Source organism: Panulirus ornatus, chromosome 2, assembly GCF_036320965.1.
Source record: "Panulirus ornatus isolate Po-2019 chromosome 2, ASM3632096v1, whole genome shotgun sequence".
Classification (NCBI taxonomy): Eukaryota; Metazoa; Arthropoda; class Malacostraca; order Decapoda; family Palinuridae; genus Panulirus; species Panulirus ornatus.
Window position 1 is genome coordinate 55,708,304 of NC_092225.1, and position 22,418 is coordinate 55,730,721.

Sequence of the window (22,418 nt, forward strand, 5' to 3'; positions counted from 1 at the left end):
CTTGGTTGGTGACTTTTTAGATTGTTATCTGTTTCTGCTTCTGGGATGATAATTTGGTTATATATCCCGGTGTTGTTATTTGTTATTACGGGTTGTTATTCATTGTTACTACTGGGTGATAATTGTATAAATTGTTGCTTATTATTGTTATATCTGGGGTGATGATTGTATAAATTGTTGCTTATTATTGTTATATCTGGGGTGATGATTGTATAAATTGTTGCTTATTATTGTTATATCTGGGGTGATGATTGTATAAATTGTTGCCTCTTATTGTTATATCTGGGGTGATGATTGTATAAATTGTTGCTTATTATTGTTATATCTGGGGTGATGATTGTATAAATTGTTGCCTCTTATTGTTATATCTGGGGTGATGATTGTATAAATTGTTGCCTGTTATCATTATATCTGGGGTGATAATTGTATAAATTGTTGCCTGTTATCATTATATCTGGGGTGATAATTGTATAAATTGTTGCCTGTTATCATTATATCTGGGGTGATAATTGTATAAATTGTTGCCTGTTATCATTATATCTGGGGTGATAATTGTATAAATTGTTGCCTGTTATCATTATATCTGGGGTGATAATTGATTACAGTGTTATCTGTTATCTCTGGGATTATCTTTTTTTCAATTCTAACCTCCTGATGTTATCTCTGGAGTAATGGTGGTTTACACTGTTATCTGTTATCATTGTTGCTATCTCTAGGGTGATGTTAACTACCGTGACCTCTTCCCACAGGTCGGGTCGAAGTGGGTCAAGCCTTATGGTAACTCCCCACGGAAAGGGTACTACGGCCTGTCCCTCCACGTCCCAGGACAACAGGTGAGTCACTAATGAGTCAAGGGTGAGTCACAGGTGAAGCATTGAGAGTCACTGGTGAGTTGCGTGTGAAGGAGTGAGTCACGGATTAAGCCAGGTGAATCAGGGAATGAGTTAGAGGCGAAGCCTACGGGTCGTTGGTGAGTCTCGGGGTTGGGTGGGGGTGTGGGGTGGGGGACACTGAGTCACCGGTGAGTCGTGGTTGAGTCAACAGAGGGGTGATGGTGAGTCACAAGCTCTGAGGGGCGTCGTGTTCACATACCATGCGCTATATTCCCGTCTCGTACAGTGGCCCCGACTGTTGCATAGCACTGTACTGCTCCCATATCTCGTGGCAGTGGAGGAGGAGGAGGGAGGAAGAAGGAGGTGGAGGTGAGAGGTTGTCTAGCCACACAGATCTTTCTTTATGGCAGATTCGATCCTAAAGCACCCCGACTCATGGACTATACCGCTCTGAACTCACCGGTTCGAACCCGGTTTGACCGGGTTGCGGTGTGTGTATGTTAGGGGATGGATCAGTCTTCGTCTGTCTCCCGGCGCTACATCGCTGACGCGGGAAACAGCGATTAAGCCTATTGATAATAGTAATAACAATGATGATAAGGAAAAGAAAATAAGAGAGAGAGACAGAGAGAGAGAGAGAGAGAGAGAGAGAGAGAGAGAGAGAGAGAGAGAGAGAGGCGGGATGATTGAGAAAGAGAGCGAAAAGTATCGAGACGTGTGTGTGTGTGTGTGTGTGTGTGTGGGTCGCCAGCCAGCGTAACATGAGACGCCCTCGTCACTGGCGGGGTGCGACCCACACTTGGCAGTAATGGGCAACAAGAGATGGAGGCAGAGGAGGAGGAGGAGGTGGTGGGAGTAGGGTGGTGAGGGCGGCGCTGCGATCCTGGCTAGTGGTCGGGGAGGGGGGGGGGGGCCACCCCAGCCTGGGTTGAGAGGGCCCCTCCCCCCCCCTGCTGGCTTGGCAGAGGCATGGAGTGGGAGGTTGTGGTTGTGTGATACAATCTAAGCTTGAGAAAGACTATATCGTCGAGCGAATATCGGTTTGCGGAGGGATTGTTATTTACATCTATCTGCCCTGTCTTTATATCTGTCTATCTATCTATATATCTATTTATGTTGGAAAGGATTCTCATAGGAATATCTATTTATATTTATCTATCGACCGATATATCTGTCTGTCTATTTATCTATTTGTCTCTCTATCTTTATCTATCTATCTGTCTGTTTATAAATAGATAGATAGATCGTTCCTGACCGTGACGCATTCATGGGCCTCCCCAGGGTCAAGCCCATAGGTTCGAACTCTGATGCGGCACTGGGCCCACAGTCAACCCAGCCGTTCATCCACCCCTAGGGGTTGGTCAATGAAATAGGTACCTGGCTCAGGCTTGGATGTATGGCGTCTTAGTTACGGCATTTCCTTGTATATCAACCGAGTGTTCAACGTCTTCTAACTCATTCTTATGTCTCCCCTGACGATGTGATCATTGCACGAAAGTGCACTTGGGAACTTACCTTGTTTCATTTTCCTTGTGGTTATATGTGACCTCTTGCGATATATATATATATATATATATATATATATATATATATATATATATATATATATATATATATATATATATATATTCGATGAAAGGAAAGAGTAAAATCTAATGGAAATATTAATTCTGAGAAAGATATTTAGCGACAATGGAACAATGTAAGGATCACATTGCTTTGAGAGGTAGACAGAGAGAGAGTCTGGAGATATGAAGGATTATATTTCAATTATTTTCTTAGTTACATGAGATTGAGTCTCACCGTGTGACCCGTTAATGAAATTCAAGTTGATATATAGATATGATTGTACACTTGAGCTCTGACAAGGTGCTATCGCTGAAAACTTTTGTGTATAATTTCATAAAATGTAATCGTGACTGATTGTATTTTTTGAAGCGATAGAAAACGGGTCCCATGCGACATTTTCATGGCGCTGATATTTAAAGGCTTAATGAAGTAATACTAAGGTACTGAATTATGAGTTAAATGAATAAATAGATAAATAGAAATGCGATAAATAGTTTATTGTGTATTCATTTTCATATATGAAAGTTCCAGGCTAACTATGTGACGGTAAAATGGATCTAATGTTGTGTTACACATTCACAGTCTCTTCCATTGACAAACTATCGGTAGATAGTTCATTATAATACTGGAACCTCTTCAGTCGCCCAATGGTACCATAGTCGACCACTGTTGTGGGGTTATATTAGAGTTGTTTACAAGTGTTGTGATGATGGAAAGGATTTGTTGACACGGTGGACGGGAACAGCCCAGATCCCAAGACATAGAGGGAGATGGGGTGGAATTTCCTAGACGTCAGGTGGCGGTGGTCCGCCTTGTTTAAGATAGCGGTATTTTATTGTCTATTTTCTGTGATATATATATTTATATACATATATATATATATATTTATATACATATATATATACATATATATATATATATATATGTATATATATATATATATATATATATATATATATATATATATATATTTTTTTTTTTTTTTTTTTTTTCATACGATTCGCCATTTTCCGCATTTGCGAGGTAGCGTTAAGAACAGAGGACTGGGCCTTAGAGGGAAAATCCTCACCTGGCCCCCTTCTCTGTTCCTTCTTTTGGAAAATTAAAAAAAAAAACGAGAGGGGAGGATTTCCAGCCACCCGCTCCCTCCCCTTTTAGTCGCCTTCTACGACACGCAGGGAATACGTGGGAAGTATTCTTTCTCCCCTATCCCCAGGGATATATATATATATATATATATATATATATATATATATATATATATATATATATATATCGCACGTAGTTGGGAGCGCTGTGGCTCTTCCTGACTACCCATTCGTTATAGCGTATTTGTACGTTATAGGATGAGTTCTACGCTTGTCGAGCTTCGTTGCTGTATAATAACGGTGTGTTTTTTTCTCTATCTCTCTCTGTGTCTCTGTCTCACGCACAGTGTTTTCGATATATGTCTCTTTCCTTGCCAGTTACAGTTCGTAAAGTTAAGTTATAAAATCTCCGTTGATGTATCTGCTGAAGAGTATGACTGCATGAGGCTAGGTTAATGCATGCTGATGTTATATATATATATATATATATATATATATATATATATATATATATATATATATATATATATATATATATATTTATTATCATTTTATTTTGCTTTGTCGCTGTCTCCCACGTTTGCGAGGTAGCGCAAGGAAACAGACGAAAGACATGGCCCAACCCACCCCCATACACATGTATATACACACACGTCTACACACACAAATATACATACCTATACATCTCAATGTACACATATATATACACACACAGACACTTACATATATACCCATGCACACAATTCACACTGTCTGCCTTTATTCATTCCCATCGCCACCTCACCACACATGGAATACCATCCCCCTCCCCCCTCATGTGTGCGGGGTAGCGCTAGGAAAAGACAACAAAGGCCTCATTCGTTCACACTCAGTCTCTAGCTGTCATGCAATAATGCCCAAACCACAGCTCCCTTTCCACATCCAGGCCCCACACAGCTTTCCATGGTTTACCCCAGACGCTTCACATGCCCTGATTTAATCCACTGACAGCACGTCAACCCCAGTATACCACATCGATCCAATTCACTCTATTCCTTGCCCGCCTTTCACCCTCCTGCATGTTCAGGCCCCGATCACTCAAAATCTTTTTCACTCCATATATATATATATATATATATATATATATATATATATATCTTTTTTTTTTCATACTATTCGCCATTTCCCGCGATAGCGAGGTAGCGTTAAGAACAGAGGACTGGGCCTTTGAGGGAATATCCTCACCTGGACCTCTTCTCTGTTCCTTCTTTTGGAAAATTAAAAAAAAAAAAAAAAAAAAACGAGAGGGGAGGATTTCCAGCCCCCCGCTCCCTTCCCTTTTAGTCGCCTTCTACGACACGCAGGGAATACGTGGGAAGTATTCTTTCTCCCCTATCCCCAGGGATATATATATATATATATATATATATATATATATATATATATATATATATATATATATATATATATACTTTTTTCATACATGTTCACCTTATCCCGCATTAGCGAGGTAGCCTTAACAACAGAGGAGTGAGCCTTAGAGGGTATATCCTCACTTGGCCCACCTCTCCGTTCCTTCTTTTGGAAAATTATAAACGGGAGGGGAGGATTTCCAGCCCCCGCTCCCTTACCTTTTAGTCGCCTCATACGACACGCAGGAAATACGTGGGAAGTATTCTTTCTCCCGTATCCCCAGGGATTATATATATATATATATATATATATATATATATATATATATATATATATATATATATATATCCCCGTTTAGAAAGTTGAAATACAAAGAGGGCATGGACTCTAGCCCAGTCCAGCCCCCCCCGCTTCCGTTCCCTTTAGTCGCCTTCTACGACACGCGGGGAATGCATGTTAGATGGCTGCAAGGCGCGGGCTATAGGTAGGGTTGTGCGGAGGAGGGTGGATGTGTTGGAAATGAGATGTTTGAGGACAGTATGTGGTGTGCGGTGGTTTGATCGAGTGAGTAATAGTAGGGTAAGAGAGATGTGTGGTAATAAAAACAGTGTGGTTGAGAGAGCAGAAGAGGGTCTTTTGAAATGGTTTGGTCATATGGAGAGAATGAGTGAGGAAAGATTGACAAAGAGGATATATGTGTCAGAGGTGGAGGGAACGAGAAGTGGGAGATCATATTGGAGGTGGAAGGATGGAGTGAAAAAGATTTTGAGCGATCGGGGCCTGAACATGCAGAAGGGTGAAAGGCGTGGAAGGAATAGAGTGAATTGGAACGATGTGTTATACCGGGGTCGACGTGCTGTCAGTGGATTGAACCAGGGCATGTGAAGCGTCTGGGGTAAACCATGGAAAGTTTTGTGTGGCCTGGATGTGGAAAGGAAGCAATGGTTTCGGTGCATTATACATGACAGCTAGAGACTGAGTATGAACGAATGTGGCCTTTGTTGTCTTTTCCTAGCGCTACCTCGCGCGCGTGGGGGAGGGGGTTGTCATTTCATGTGTGGCGAGGTGGCAACGAGGATGAATAAAGGCAGCAAGTATCAATTATGTGCCTGTGTATATGTGTATATGTCTTTTTATGTATATATATGCATACGTTGAAATGTATAGGTATGTATATGTGCGTCTGTGGACGTGCATGTATATCCATGTGTATGTGGGTGGGTTGGGCCATTCTTTCGTCTGTTTCCTTGCGCTACCTCGCTAACGAGGGAGACAGCGACAAAGTATAATAAAAAAGATATATATATATATATATATATATATATATATATATATATATATATAGAGAGAGAGAGAGAGAGAGAGAGAGAGAGAGAGAGAGAGAGAGAGAGAGAGGGAGAGAGAGAGAGATACACAAACACACACACATACACACACACACACACACACACACACACACACACACACACACACATCGCGAGGGTACATAGTCCAGATATCTAAACTGGAACATAGTCACGTGTAAACCTATGTATACCATTAACCCTGGACAGCTGGTACACGCGTCAGTACATCCTCAGGCCATGGGGCTGCCCTGGGAGCCACCTGTCCCCCTCCTCCCCTCCTGTGCCAATATTGACGAACAACATACAGGTGTGGGAACACGTGTCCCCGCCACACCTGCTGTCACTGCATGACGCGATACCCTGCGCTGTCAGGAATCAGCATATATAGTGACGTGACCTACCCGGTGTGTGTGTGTGTGTGTGAGGGGGGCGGGCGCTGCTGCTGCCAGAGAAGTGGGGAGAAGGGGAGGGAGGGTACTTCCCAGAGAAGGGGGATGATGTTCTCTGCGAGTTTGTTCTTCGTCGTGGGATGGGACGTGGAATGATGGGTGAGCCCATAATCCCAAGGGCACGTGAGGGAAGGAGGGGAAGGAGGGAAGGAGGGAGGTCGTCTGATGAACAGGTAGGTTGGTGGCGTCCCTGGGGCTGTCGTTACACACTTGGTGGTTATGGTGGGGAGGGAGGTTCTCAAGGTGTCGGTAGAACAGGGACGAAATTTGGTGTCAGGGAAGGATTGGGAGAGAGGGGTTACTCTCTCTCTCTCTCTCTCTCTCTATATATATATATATATATATATATATATATATATATATATATATATATATATATATATATATATATATATATTCCACTGAGTCCACGAGGAAAATGAAACACGATAAGTTCCCAAGTGCACTTTCGTGTAATAATCACATCATCGGGGAGACACAAGAGAGAAATATAACAGTCAGTTCATATACAACGAAGAGACGTAGCTAGGACGAAGATGAATTGTTTAAAAATTTTATCACCAGTAAAGTTATCGAATCTGTGTATTCACTAATATTAAGATTATAATGCTTTGTGTATCTAATAATAGAAGATTCAATGACATTTTTCGTGGTAATGGAGTTAGAGTTGATAACTGAGATGGCATTACTCCAATCAATACAATGATCATAGTTTTTAACGAAATTAAACAAGGCATTTGCTTCTTGTCCTGTTCTTATACTACATTTATGATGTTTAAGTCTAACAAAAAGATCTTTACCTGTCTGGCCAACATAAAACTTATCATAATTTCTACATTGCACTTTATAGATGCACCCAGGAGAATTTTCTGGTGAATTCCTGATTAAGATATTCTTTATAGTATCATTGTTGCTGAAGGCAACATTTACATTAAAGGATTTAAGCAACATGGGAGGTAAAGTAAAATCATTATCAAAAGGGAGAACTAAAAGACTCTTGGTGTCAATGGGAGATTTGGGCTCAACTCTGTAAAATGATTTCTTTGCTAACTTAAGAGATTTATCAATGAAAGATCTAGGGTACTTTAACTTAGATCTAATAGAATATATCTTATATTCGATAACTTTACTCTTGACAGAATTTGTAAACAATTCACCTTCTAGTCCACATGAAAAGTTTATGATACGCTCGTTGTCTGTCTTTGACAAATACATGTTTACCAAATGGCGTCCTAGCTACGTCTCTTCGTTGTATATCAACTGACTGTTATATTTCTCTATTGTGTCTCTCCTGATGATGTGATTATTACACGAAAGTGCACTTGGGAACTTGTCGTGTTTCATTTTCCCCGAGGACTCATGGGAATATACTTGATCTCGCGCAACATTGTGATCCTTTCCAATATATATATATATATATATATATATATATATATATATATATATATATATATATATATATATATTATACTTTGTCGCTGTCTCTCGCGTTAGCGAGGCAGCGCAAGGAAACAGACGAAAGAATGGCCCAACCCACCCACATACACATGTATATACATACACGTCCACACACGCACACATACATACCTATACATTTCAACGTATACATATATATATACCCACACAGACATATACATATATACACATGTACATAATTCATACTTGCTGCCCTTATTCATTCCCTTCGCCACCCCATCACCCCGCACGCGCGCGAGGTAGCGCTAGGAAAAGAAAACAAAGCCACATTCATTCACACTCAGTCTCTAGCTGTCATGTATAATGCACCGAAACCATAGCTCCCTTTCCACATCCAGGCCCCCAGACGCTTCACATGCCCTGGTTCAATCCACAGACAGCACGTTGATCCCGGTATACCACATCGTTCCAATTCACTTTCTTCCTTCCACGCCTTTCACCCTCCTGCATGTTCAGGCCCCGATAGCTCAAAATCTTTTTTACTCCATCCTTCCCCCTCCAATTTGGTCTCCCACTTCTCGTTCCCTCCACCTCTGACACATGCATCCTCTTTGTCAATCTTTCCTCACTCATTCTCTCCCTGTGACCAAACCTTTTCAATACACCCTCTTCTGCTCTCTCAACCACACTCATTTTATTACCACACATCTCTCTTACCCTTTCATTACTTGCCAGATCAAACCACCTCACACCACATATTGTCCTCAGACATCTCATTTCTAACACATCCACCCTCCTCCGCACAACCGTATCTATAGCCCACGTCTCGCAACCATATATATATATATATATATATATATATATAGAGAGAGAGAGAGAGAGAGAGAGAGAGAGAGAGAGAGAGAGAGGGAGAGAGAGAGAGAGAGAGAGTCTGCTTTCCTACCCCACAATAACCTCTCCATTATCTCCCACCGACGCAGTACAAATCCTGAACAGGATTTAGTCATTACATTTCGAGATAATTGTTGATGGAATGATAATTAGCTTGAGAGCTTTTGGGATCAGTGCGTGAAATGTGATATTGTACACAATGATTTTCTCCAAATGGTACATTGAACAATATTTTTAGGTGTAATACTGATATTGTCCCGCGCGCGCGCGTGTGTGTGTGTGTACGAGACTTGGGGCCATACTTTGATATTCTTCAGATAACACAATGAATAGTGTTATCAGTTATGATACTGACTGTTATCATCTGCCCCGTGTGTGTGTGTGTGTGTGTGTGTGTGTGTGTGTGTTTACGAGGCTCTGGCCGTATGACTAGCTGCCCTTCGTTGTTGAGCAGCGTCAGAAACCCATTGATAGCGCCTGACGTAGCGACAGAAGACCTTCCTCCACAGTGGAGCGGTGAGGGAAAGTGTGGTCAGGAGATTGGAAGGTAAGAAAGTGAGGGAGGCGAGGCTTGAGGGGGGGGTCTCCCTCCTTGGGAGACACCGACTGCCCCCTCAGACAGGCGGGGTAGGTTGGAGCTGGTGTTTACCTACGATAGCCTGGCGCCTCCTCCTCCTTCTCCTCCTCCTCCTCCCAACAACATCGCTAAATCGATTTCATTCGAGTGGTTTGGTGGCATGGGGGGGTAACGGGCCGCCCGGCCTCAGGAGTCCACTGGAGTCTCTGGCGTGTTGGCCGGAGCCTTGTCATATCGCCTCTCACTCCGGCAGCCGCGCCTCCCACTTACAGGCAGACGACACAACAGGTAATAGGCTTCGGAATTATTCCTCTTATTGCAACAGACTCTCAGTTGATTGGATGAAGACACCGTCGTGCTAACCTGGGCCGCCGCTGATGAAGATATCGTGGGGCCATGAAAGGGCCGGAAGGGGGGGGGGGGGAGGAGACCCCTCCTTAACCTGTGGTTCTCGACCTCACTCTCGCTGAGGCGTCGCGCGAGGCAGTGGGTTCGGAACTTTTGTTGAACGAAGTTCGCGCCTCCAGCCTAGTGGCCAGGATTCGGCGGGGATGGCTCTACCCACGAAGGGACGATGAGTCGAATGAACACTTTCGGTGATTTGAGTACATTCACAAGTCTGGGGAAGGAAAACGCACGTCCTCCATTCTCCTCAACACGGTTGTCCATCCCATTTTTCTTTTTTATCTTTCTCATTTATTTGGTTGACACCTCACACCTCCCATCTCTCCTGCCCCGCCTGGGGCCGCCACCACCCCAGCTGTACCACCTTGATAATGTTCAGAGGGAGGTGCTTTAACCTTCCTCTATAAGTCCCGCTCCCTGCCTCACTGTAGCGCCACCGGTGACGTTTCCATCTCTCGCTATGAATGCAGAGGAGGAGGATTTCCATACATTATGCAGCGCACGAGGACCCGTTGGTCACCAGGTTAGGCTTGGCACCAGAATTGATAGCGAGTCATTTGGCCGTCCTCCTAAATTACGTAGTGTGTGTGTGTGTGTGTGTGTGTGTGTGTGCTGCTGTGGTTAGCCTCCACCCAGCATAATGGATCTGTGTCCTTATATATAGTGTAAGGTATATGTAAGACCCGGCCATCATAGCGGGAGACAGCGACAAAGCAAAATAAATAAATATAAATATATATATATATATATATATATATATATATATATATATATATATATATATATTTTTTTTTTTTTTTTTTTTTTTTTTTTTTCTTATACTTTGTCGCTGTCTCCCGCGTTTGCGAGGTAGCGCAAGGAAACAGACGAAAGAAATGGCCCAACCCCCCCCCCCCATACACATGTACATACACACGTCCACACACGCAAATATACATACCTACACAGCTTTCCATGGTTTACCCCGGACGCTTCACATGCCTTGATTCAATCCACTGACAGCACGTCAACTCCTGTATACCACATCGCTCCAATTCACTCTATTCCTTGCCCTCCTTTCACCCTCCTGCATGTTCAGGCCCCGATCACACAAAATCCTTTTCACTCCATCTTTCCACCTCCAATTTGGTCTCCCTCTTCTCCTCGTTCCCTCCACCTCCGACACATATATCCTCTTGGTCAATCTTTCCTCACTCATTCTCTCCATGTGCCCAAACCATTTCAAAACACCCTCTTCTGCTCTCTCAACCACGCTCTTTTTATTTCCACACATCTCTCTTACCCTTACGTTACTTACTCGATCAAACCACCTCACACCACACATTGTCCTCAAACATCTCATTTCCAGCACATCCATCCTCCTGCGCACAACTCTATCCATAGCCCACGCCTCGCAACCATACAACATTGTTGGAACTACTATTCCTACAAACATACCCATTTTTGCTTTCCGGGATAATGTTCTCGACTTCCACACATTTTTCAAGGCTCCCAAAATTTTCGCCCCCTCCCCCACCCTATGATCCACTTCCGCTTCCATGGTTCCATCCGCTGACAGATCCACTCCCAGATATCTAAAACACTTCACTTCCTCCAGTTTTTCTCCATTCAAACTCACCTCCCAATTGACTTGACCCTCAACCCTACTGTACCTAATAACCTTGCTCTTATTCACATTTACTCTTAACTTTCTTCTTCCACACACTTTACCAAACTCCGTCACCAGCTTCTGCAGTTTCTCACATGAATCCGCCACCAGCGCTGTATCATCAGCGAACAACAACTGACTCACTTCCCAAGCTCTCTCATCCCCAACAGACTTCATACTTGCCCCTCTTTCCAAGACTCTTGCATTTACCTCCCTAACAACCCCATCCATAAACAAATTAAACAACCATGGAGACATCACACACCCCTGCCGCAAACCTACATTCACTGAGAACCAATCACTTTCCTCTCTTCCTACACGTACACATGCCTTACATCCTCGATAAAAACTTTTCACTGCTTCTAACAACTTGCCTCCCACACCATATATTCTTAATACCTTCCACAGAGCATCTCTATCAACTCTATCATATGCCTTCTCCAGATCCATAAATGCTACATACAAATCCATTTGCTTTTCTAAGTATTTCTCACATACATTCTTCAAAGCAAACACCTGATCCACACATCCTCTACCACTTCTGAAACCACACTGCTCTTCCCCAATCTGATGCTCTGTACATGCCTTCACCCTCTCAATCAATACCCTCCCATATAATTTACCAGGAATACTCAACAAACTTATACCTCTGTAATTTGAGCACTCACTCTTATCCCCTTTGCCTTTGTACAATGGCACTATGCACGCATTCCGCCAATCCTCAGGCACCTCACCATGAGTCATACATACATTAAATAACCTTACCAACCAGTCAACAATACAGTCACCCCCTTTTTTAATAAATTCCACTGCAATACCATCCAAACCTGCTGCCTTGCCGGCTTTCATCTTCCGCAAAGCTTTTACTACCTCTTCTCTGTTTACCAAATCATTTTCCCTAACCCTCTCACTTTGCACACCACCTCGACCCAAACACCCTATATCTGCCACTCTGTCATCAGACACATTCAACAAACCTTCAAAATACTCATTCCATCTCCTTCTCACATCACCATTACTTGTTATCACCTCCCCATTTACGCCCTTCACTGAAGTTCCCATTTGCTCCCTTGTCTTACGCACCCTATTTACCTCCTTCCAGAACATCTTTTTATTCTCCCTAAAATTTACTGATAGTCTCTCACCCAACTCTCATTTGCCCTTTTTTTCACCTCTTGCACCTTTCTCTTGACCTCCTGTCTCTTTCTTTTATACTTCTCCCACTCAATTGCATTTTTTCCCTGCAAAAATCGTCCAAATGCCTCTCTCTTCTCTTTCACTAATACTCTTACTTCTTCATCCCACCACTCACTACCCTTTCTAAACAGCCCACCTCCCACTCTTCTCATGCCACAAGCATCTTTTGCGCAATCCATCACTGATTCCCTAAATACATCCCATTCCTCCCCCACTCCCCTTACTTCCATTGTTCTCACCTTTTTCCATTCTGTACAGAGTCTCTCCTGATACTTCTTCACACAGGTCTCCTTCCCAAGCTCACTTACTCTCACCACCTTCTTCACCCCAACATTCACTCTTCTTTTCTGAAAACCCATACTAATCTTCACCTTAGCCTCCACAAGATAATGATCAGACATCCCTCCAGTTGCACCTCTCAGCACATTGACATCCAAAAGTCTCTCTTTCGCACGCCTGTCAATTAACACGTAATCCAGTAACGCTCTCTGGCCATCTCTCCTACTTACATAAGTATACTTATGTATATCTCGCTTTTTAAACCAGGTATTCCCAATCATCAGTCCTTTTTCAGCACATAAATCTACAAGCTCTTCACCATTTCCATTTACAACACTGAACACCCCATGCATACCAATTATTCCCTCAACTGCCACATTACTCACCTTTGCATTCAAATCACCCATCACTATAACCCGGTCTCGTGCATCAAAACCGCTAACACACTCATTTAGCTGCTCCCAAAACACTTGCCTCTCATGATCTTTCTTCTCATGCCCAGGTGCATATGCACCAATAATCACCCACCTCTCTCCATCAACTTTCAATTTTACCCATATTAATCGAGAATTTACTTTCTTACATTCTATCACATACTCCCACAACTCCTGTTTCAGGAGTATTGCTACCCCTTCCCTATATATATATATATATATATATATATATATATATATATATATATATATATATATATATATATATATATGATTATCCCTGGGGATAGGGGAGAAAGAATACTTCCCACGTATTCCCTGCATGTCGTAGAAGGCGACTAAGAGGAGAGGGAGCCGGGGGCTGGAAATCCTCCCCTCGCGTTTTTTTTTTTTTTTTCCAAAAGAAAGAACAGAGAAGGGGGCCAAGTGAGGATATTCCATCTAAGGCCCAGTCCTCTGTTCTTAACGCTACCTCGCTAACGCGGGAAATGGCGAATAGTATGAAAGAAAAAGAATATATATATATATATATATATATATATATATATATATATATATATATATATATATATATATATATATATATATATATATATATATAAAGTAAACGCAGGAAGCAGGGTTTCTTTGAAGCAGGTGGTATTGAGCACGACAGCATGTCCACAATGATATATCTTCTTTCTTATGTTCTCTAGTTTTCTAATCACTATTCTACCAAGGGGTCAATATTCAAACACATATTTCACCGAAATGATTAATATTACCTCGACATTTCACCTTCATAGAGGCGTCATCAGGAATACACAGATATATCAAATACTCCACAATATAAATACAATATAATCAGGATATACAATTGCTACATGTTTATCAGTAAATCACAATATAAATGATAAATGGCTTATACAAAGTTATGCACTCCAGGGGCTAGAGGGAAATGACTGACCTAGGCGTATGACAGGTCACTGGTCGTCGTTAGGCGAGGTCATGACCTCCAGTAGGGGACGGAGGTAGAAGAGGAGAATGAGGGTTGGGCCATCCTCTGACCTCCTTAAAGTTGGTGATGAATACATAAATGCTGTCCCCCGTGCCACCACCAGGACACTGTTCTCGCATCTCCTATTTGGCGACGTACGACCCTCAACCACGGCTACTGTGGTAACCGTGTAGGCTTGGATGTTTGACCACGAGAGCCTGAGGTGAACACCTACACTTTGTACGGTGGTGTTCACGTGTGGGGAGATCATTTTTGGGGGAGTTGTTCTGGTCGATGATGAGTTCCCGTGTCGGTGGAGTTCCGTGTGAGTGGTGATCTGTGCTTCCTCCGTGTTGCCAGTGTGAGGACAGACGCCGACGACTGAGCTGGTCAGTCATTATGTAGTTCAGGTGGCGGCTCGCACCGTCCCCATATCTACAAACCACACCAGTCCGGGCCGACATCTCACGACGCCCAGGCCAACCTGTTCTCCACAACTCGAGATGATGTTCTTATAAATCACTCCGATGATCACCACAATTTTCATCAACATGTTTACAGTTCCTCAGTCCAGTGTGTGAGGTGAGGCATCTCCTCCTCCTCCTCTTCCTCCTTCATCCCATCACTGGCGTGAGGTAGCAGGTCTGTAACACACGTGTATCTCATCATGGTCAGGTTGCCGTCGCCCAGAGAAGTCCCGGTCGATTGTCTTCCTTGTGACAAACGTCAATACCTGTGTTACAGCGAGTGTTATTGACTCGTCACAGACGTACCCGGCGTAGCTCCTGGCTCAGAGGTTCGTACGCTGGGCAGATGTTCGCTGTCCTCACCATGCGTTGATGACCCGCTATCTTACAGTTCTGAGACCATCCACACGTGCCATTCATACATACTGTCGTATGTGTTGGTGGTGTGTGTACATGGGTGATGCAGGTGTTTGGAGCAGCGTTGACTAGTGCATCTAGGAATGGGATACATTTTCCCCCGTTGTCACCCATCTCCCTTTCTTCCGTTGTCACCCATCTCCCTTTCTTCCGTTGTCATCCATCTCCCTTTCTTCCGTTGTCACCCATCTCCCTTTCTTCCGTTGTCACCCATCTCCCTTTCTTCCGTTGTCACCCATCTCCCTTTCTTCCGTTGTCACCCATCTCCCTTTCTTCCGTTGTCATCCATCTCCCTTTCTTCCGTTGTCACCCATCTCCCTTTCTTCCGTTGTCACCCATCTCCCTTTCTTCCGTTGTCACCCATCTCCCTTTCTTCCGTTGTCACCCATCTCCCTTTCTTCCGTTGTCACCCATCTCCCTTTCTTCCGTTGTCACCCATCTCCCTTTCTTCCGTTGTCACCCATCTCCCTTTCTTCCGTTGTCACCCATCTCCCTTTCTTCCGTTGTCACCCATCTCCCTTTCTTCCGTTGTCACCCATCTCCCTTTCTTCCGTTGTCACCCATCTCCCTTTCTTCCGTTGTCACCCATCTCCCTTTCTTCCGTTGTCACCCATCTCCCTTTCTTCCGTTGTCACCCATCTCCCTTTCTTCCGTTGTCACCCATCTCCCTTTCTTCCGTTGTCACCCATCTCCCTTTCTTCCGTTGTCACCCATCTCCCTTTCTTCCGTTGTCACCCATCTCCCTTTCTTCCGTTGTCACCCATCTCCCTTTCTTCCGTTGTCACCCATCTCCCTTTCTTCCGTTGTCACCCATCTCCCTTTCTTCCGTTGTCACCCATCTCCCTTTCTTCCGTTGTCACCCATCTCCCTTTTTTCCGTTGTCACCCATCTCCCTTTCTTCCGTTGTCACCCATCCGCTTTTTCCCGTTGTCACTCATCTCCAAGACTAAGGAATCTCTGTGTGGTCGTCTGATCCTCTATGCAAATACATATCAACATACCTACGGTAATTTTGTGATGCCACCTCTTCAACGACAGTGGCTTCCACTTGGGAGCCGTGAAGATACAGGACAGTAGTCGTGTTTGATGGTACACACCTGAGAGCAGATATGACAACACTGTCCCGGTGGCAGATGTGACAGACTGTCCTGGTGGCAGATGTGACAACACTGTCCCGGTGGCAGGTGTGACAGACTGTTCTGGTGGCAGGTGTGACAACACTGTCCTGGTGGCAGGTGTGACACACTGTCCCGGTGGCAGATGTGACATCACTCCTGGTGGCAGGTGTGACACACTGTCCCGGTGGCAGATGTGACATCACTCCTGGTGGCAGGTGTGACAACACTGTCCCGGTGGCAGGTGTGACAACACTGTCCCGGTGGCAGATGCGACAACACTGTCCTGGTGGCTTATGTGACAACACTGTCCCGGTGGCAGATGTGACACACTGTCCCTGTGGCAGGTGTGACAACACTGTCCTGGTGGCAGGTGTGACAACACTGTCCCGGTGGCAGGTGTGACAACACTGTCCCGGTGGCAGGTGTGACAACACTGTCCTGGTGGCAGGTGTGACAACACTGTCCCGGTGGCAGGTGTGACAACACTGTCCCGGTGGCAGGTGTGACAACACTGTCCCGGTGGCAGGTGTGACAACACTGTCCCGGTGGCAGGTGTGACAACACTGTCCTGGTAGTACGGGGGAACAATTACATATATTCATCATCATCTTTAAGGAGGTCAGAGGATGACCTAAACCTCCTCCTCCGCCCTTACTGGAGGTCATGACCTCGCCTAACGACGACCAGTGACCTGTCATACGCCTAGGTCAGTCATTTCCCTCCAGCCCCTGGAGTGCATAACTTTGGATAAGCCATTTATCATTTATATTGTGATTTACTGATAAACATGTAGCAATTGTATATCCTGATTATATTGTATTTATACTGTGGAGTATTTGATATATCTGTGTATTCCTGATGACGCCTCTATGAAGGTAAAATGTCGAGGTAATATTAATAATTTCGGTGAAATATGTATTTGAATATTGACCCCTTGGTGGAATAGTGGTTAGAAAACTAGAGAACATAAGAAAGAAGATATATCATTGTGGACATGCTGTTGTGCTCAATACCACCTGCTTCAAAGAAACCCTGCTTCCTGAGAGGGTTAGGGAAAATGATTTGGTAAACAGAGAAGAGGTAGTAAAAGCTTTGCGGAAGATGAAAGCCGGCAAGGCAGCAGGTTTGGATGGTATTGCAGTGGAATTTATTAAAAAAAGGGGGTGACTGTATTGTTGACTGGTTGGTAAGGTTATTTAATGTATGTATGACTCATGGTGAGGTGCCTGAGGATTGGCGGAATGCGTGCATAGTGCCATTGTACAAAGGCAAAGGGGATAAGAGTGAGTGCTCAAATTACAGAGGTATAAGTTTGTTGAGTATTCCTGGGAAATTATATGGGAGGGTATTGATTGAGAGGGTGAAGGCATGTACAGAGCATCAGATTGGGGAAGAGCAGTGTGGTTTCAGAAGTGGTAGAGGATGTGTGGATCAGGTGTTTGCTTTGAAGAATGTATGTGAGAAATACTTAGAAAAGCAAATGGATTTGTATGTAGCATTTATGGATCTGGAGAAGGCATATGATAGAGTTGATAGAGATGCTCTGTGGAAGGTATTAAGAATATATGGTGTGGGAGGAAAGTTGTTAGAAGCAGTGAAAAGTTTTTATCGAGGATGTAAGGCATGTGTACGTGTAGGAAGAGAGGAAAGTGATTGGTTCTCAGTGAATGTAGGTTTGCGGCAGGGGTGTGTGATGTCTCCATGGTTGTTTAATTTGTTTATGGATGGGGTTGTTAGGGAGGTAAATGCAAGAGTTTTGGAAAGAGGGGCAAGTATGAAGTCTGTTGGGGATGAGAGAGCTTGGGAAGTGAGTCAGTTGTTGTTCGCTGATGATACAGCGCTGGTGGCTGATTCATGTGAGAAACTGCAGAAGCTGGTGACTGAGTTTGGTAAAGTGTGTGGAAGAAGAAAGTTAAGAGTAAATGTGAATAAGAGCAAGGTTATTAGGTACAGTAGGGTTGAGGGTCAAGTCAATTGGGAGGTGAGTTTGAATGGAGAAAAACTGGAGGAAGTGAAGTGTTTTAGATATCTGGGAGTGGATCTGGCAGCGGATGGAACCATGGAAGCGGAAGTGGATCATAGGGTGGGGGAGGGGGCGAAAATTCTGGGAGCCTTGAAGAATGTGTGGAAGTCGAGAACATTATCTCGGAAAGCAAAAATGGGTATGTTTGAAGGAATAGTGGTTCCAACAATGTTGTATGGTTGCGAGGCGTGGGCTATGGATAGAGTTGTGCGCAGGAGGATGGATGTGCTGGAAATGAGATGTTTGAGGACAATGTGATGTTTGAGGTGGTTTGATCGAGTAAGTAACGTAAGGGTAAGAGAGATGTGTGGAAATAAAAAGAGCGTGGTTGAAAGAGCAGAGGAGGGTGTTTTGAAATGGTTTGGGCACATGGAGAGAATGAGTGAGGAAAGATTGACCAAGTGGATATATGTGTCTGAGGTGGAGGGAACGAGGAGAAGAGGGAGACCAAATTGGAGGTGGAAAGATGGAGTGAAAAAGATTTTGTGTGATCGGGGCCTGAACATGCAGGAGGGTGAAAGGAGGGCAAGGAATAGAGTGAATTGGAGCGATGTGGTATACCGGGGTTGACGTGCTGTCAGTGGATTGAATCAAGGCATGTGAAGCGTCTGGGGTAAATCATGGAAGGTTGTGTAGGTGTGTATATTTGCGTGTGTGGACGTATGTATATACATGTGTATGGGGGGGGGTTGGGCCATTTCTTTCGTCTGTTTCCTTGCGCTACCTCGCAAACGCGGGAGACAGCGACAAAGTATTAAAAAAAAAAAAAAAAATATATATATATATATATATATATATATATATATATATATATATATATATATATATATATATATTATCCCTGGGGATAGGGGAGAAAGAATACTTCCCATGTATTCCCTGCATGTCGTAGAAGGCGACTAAAAGGGGAGGGAGCGGGTGGCTGGAAATCTTCCTCTCTCTTTTTTTTTTTTTTAATTTTTCAAAAGAAGGAACAGAGAAGGGGGCCAGGTGAGGATATTTCCTCAGGGGCCCAGTCCTTTGTTCTTAACGCTACCTCGCTGATGCGGGAAATGGCGAATAGTTTGAAAAAAAAAAAAAATATATAATATATATATATATATATATATATATATATATATATATATATATATATATATATATATATATCTGTGTGTGTGTGTGTGTGTGTGTGTGTGTGTGTGTGTATCAGGGCTTGCTTGTCAGACATTTTACATATCAGCTTCATCATCAGCGTACAGGCTGTAAAACAAGGATGATTGATTACAATTCTCACCTTACGATTTATTAAGATTATAGGTGTAAGAAATTAACCACATATCGATCTGAAAAAAAAGAACTTACGTACAACCATAAAGAACGGAGCACATTAACATACATTCAAAAACGAGGAAGAAAAAGGGAAGGTGGAGGGACATATTGCAGACATTCACAGGTCAAAGAATCAACAGACACACCCACAATATTGACCTCCTAGACCGACCACACCTTATTATATACCTTACCCACAGAGACATTACCGTTCAGGATATACAACACTTGAAGCAGTGGTCGTATGTTGTATGTTGGTTGCACGTACCTGAAGTAGTGGTCGTATGTTGTATGTTGGTTGCACATACCTGAAGTAGTGGTCGTATGTTGTATGTTGGTTGCACGTACCTGAAGTAGTGGTCGTATGTTGTATGTTGGTTGCACGTACCTGAAGTAGTGGTCGTATGTTGTATGTTGGTTGCACATACCTGAAGTAGTGGTCGTATGTTGTATGTTGGTTGCACGTACCTGAAGTAGTGGTCGTATGTTGTATGTTGGTTGCACGTACCTGAAGTAGTGGTCGTATGTTGTAACGTATCTTGGTTGCGCGTACCTGAAGTAGTGGTCGTATGTTGTAATGTATGTTGGTTGCACGTACCTGAAGCAGTGGTCGTATGTTGTAACGTATGTTGGTTGCACGTACCTGAAGCAGTGGTCGTATACTGTAACGTATGTTGGGCGCACGAGACGACCTGTGCACTGTGTGGGGGTTTGAACACGGTGTTGGTGGGTCTCGCTCTCCACCTACTGTGTGACCCGCTAACCCAGAAGTTCCTCCTCTGCTTGTGAGTACACGACTCGTGCAGAAAATGGTGGTTTCTTGTAACTTCGCTTTTTTTTAAGGTGATGTCTTTAAGATAATTGACCGGGAGGATATAATTTGCGGCATTTAGTGCCCCTTGAACCCTTTCCAATTCTGGATGAATGAATAATAGATACCTGAAGGATAATGCGTTGGTTTAGTAATTATATGTCAGTGGATTGAACCAGAGCATGTGAAGCGTCTGAGGTAAACCATGGAAAGTTTTGTGGGGCCTGGATGTGGAAAGGGAGCTGTGGTTTCGGTGCATTACACATGACAGCTAGAGACTGAGTGTGAATGAATGTGGCCTTTGTTGTCTTTTCCTAGCGCTCCCTCGCGCGTGCGGGGGGAGGGGGAGTGCCATTTTATGTGTGGCGGGTTGGCGACGGAAATGGATGAGTGCAGCAAGTATGAATGTGTACATATATATATATATATATATATATATATATATATATATATATATATATATATATATATATATATATATATATATATTATCCCTGGGGATAGGGGATTAAGAATACTTCCCACGTATTCCCTGCGTGTCGTAGAAGGCGACTAAAAGGGGAGGGAGCGGGGGGCTGGAAATCCTCCCCTCTCATTTTTTTTTTAATTTTCCAAAAGAAGGAACAGAGAATTGGGCCAGGTGAGGGTATTCCCTCAAAGGCCCAGTCCTCTGTTCTTAATGCTACCTCGCTAACGCGGGAAATGGCGAATAGTTTAAAAGAAAAGAAATATATATATATATATATATATATATATATATATATATATATATATATATATATATATATATATATATATGTATCTGTATGTATACGTTGAAATGTATAGGTATGTGTATGTGCGTATGTGGGCATGTATGTATATACATGTTTATGTGGGTGGGTTGGGCCATTCTTTCGTCTGTTTCCTTGCGCTTCCTCGCTAACGCGGGAGTCAGCGACAAAGTATAATAGATAAGATAAATGAATATATATATATATATATATATATATATATATATATATATATATATATATATATATATATATATATATATATAATATATATATATATATATATATAATATATATATATATATATATATATATATATATATATATATATATATATATATATATATATATATATATATATATTCTGTGCATAGTTTATTCAGACAAGAACAAAAAACGTGCACATTGCGTGAGTTGTTATGCTCACACACGACACACTTGATGGCGTGGAGTCTGTTTACGTTCTGGTGGTAACGTTCTGTGGTCGCACAACTCTCTCTCTCTCTCTCTCTCTCTCTCTCTCTCTCTCTCTCTCTCTCTCTCTCTCTCTCTCTCTCTCTCTCTCTCTCTCTGTACGTTGAGCCTTGGGTTAGGTTAGGTGCCTTCCTCCCCCCCCCCCCTCAACACAAGCGAAATCGTAACGTTTTCTGATATATTCTATTTCTGCGATAGTATATATATTTTCCTAAAGTTCGAGCGCCATATTTTCTACTGCTTTAAGCCTGTGAACTGTTGAGTAAGTACAAGGTATTTCAGAGTTGTACCCTGGATTGAACATTTTTTTTTCGTAGTCTGTATTCTGTAACCTGTATTGATGTTATACAGTCTGTGTGTTGTAGCCCGTATTGTATGTGGTAACTTGTCCTGACGTTACAGAGTTTGTATTTTGTGGCCTATATAGACATTATACAGTCTGTGTGCTGTAACCTGTATTGTATGTTGTAATATTGATTTTATATTGTAACTTATTGTAGCCTATTGTGTGTGTTGTAATCTGT

General features: G+C 43.0%; 1 long non-coding RNA gene across 1 annotated transcript in view; it reads left to right on the forward strand.

Moving 5' to 3' along the window:
• Positions 1-22,418, forward strand: part of LOC139756548 (uncharacterized) — a 144,856-nt gene that overhangs the window by 39,823 nt on the left and 82,615 nt on the right. The window contains exon 2 of the long non-coding RNA XR_011714377.1: positions 750-833. This is a non-coding gene — a long non-coding RNA (uncharacterized lncRNA). The remainder of the gene's footprint in view (positions 1-749; positions 834-22,418) is intronic.